Source organism: Mandrillus leucophaeus, unplaced genomic scaffold, assembly GCF_000951045.1.
Source record: "Mandrillus leucophaeus isolate KB7577 unplaced genomic scaffold, Mleu.le_1.0 Scaffold59, whole genome shotgun sequence".
NCBI classification, from domain to species: domain Eukaryota; kingdom Metazoa; phylum Chordata; class Mammalia; order Primates; family Cercopithecidae; genus Mandrillus; species Mandrillus leucophaeus.
In genome coordinates, this window is record NW_012106363.1 from 4,328,200 (window position 1) to 4,329,432 (window position 1,233).

Below are 1,233 nucleotides of genomic sequence, written 5' to 3' on the forward strand. Positions count from 1 at the left end.
CCGCCCCGCTGCCTCGGGGTGGGGAGCGGAGGCAAAGGGAGGGCGTGCGGTTCCCCGCACCCCGCTGCCGCTTCTCCCCGCCTTGTCCCTTAGAGCCTCTCACCCATCCCGCCCTGGTACCCAGTTCCCGGCCCGCACTACTGCGCGTCCGTCCCGGATGCTGTGGGCCCGGGGTCCAGGGCGTCCCCACTGCGGTTTCTGTTCCTCTCCGGCTGCGGCCCGCCACAGGGTTCACTCTCTTACCCATCTTCCTCCGTCTCTGGCTTCACCTTCTCCCTGGAGCCTTGCTCCCTACCTGGCCCCTATCAGTAAGAATGCCCGCTTGCCCTCCCTGCCCTTCATCTACGCCCATCACCCCACCTCCTCCCCTATTCCCACCCCTCCTCTTCCCAGTGCAGGAGATTCCTGGGCAGAGGCCTGGGGGAGGGGAGGGGCGCAGGCGGCCTGACCTCGGCCATCGACATTCAAGGTGGAGTCCATTCCAACATCATTTGATTCTCAAATGAGGGATTTGAAGGGGTCACAGGTGTGCACACAATGCACAGGAATACACACTCTCAAGCTCACCTGTATGTGTGATTGTGCACTTACGTGTGCCCACACCGTCCTCATGCACTCCTGCCGACCTGACTGTCATATACATGCACCTCTCCAGGCCTGCACACGGGCACATATGTGATCCGGACATTCAAATGCACATACCTACGCATTCACACATGCATGTATACCGTCGCGTCTGCATAAGTCCTCACACATATACAGTCACGCAAGCACACACACATTCATGAGCTCACACACACACTGACACCCATAAACAAACAAACAGATGCATCTTCAACAATATAAACTTCACCAGACTGTGAGTGTCTCCATGGGCTTATGAGCTCTGCAGGCAGGGATTATGGTTTCTTCTCTGAATTCCTGGTATACAGTAGGGTTCAAGAAAGTTCTGTAGAAGGGAATAAACAGAAAAGTGGTGAAATGGACTCATATCTGTGTACCCATCCATGTACTAGGACCAAACTCGTCTTGCCCTAGAATCCTTGCCAAGTCCAAATAATATGCCTCCCAACCCAAAAAGTATGCCACCCAGCCCCATGCTTACCCCTTTCCTGTTCCCTCCATTTCTTCGTTCCCAGACATCGTCAGGACCCTGGAACACAGAGTTGATGGGGGTGTCTGCAAAGCCCATCCCAGCACCCAAATCTTAACCAGGTTCGGATTTCAGTTTCC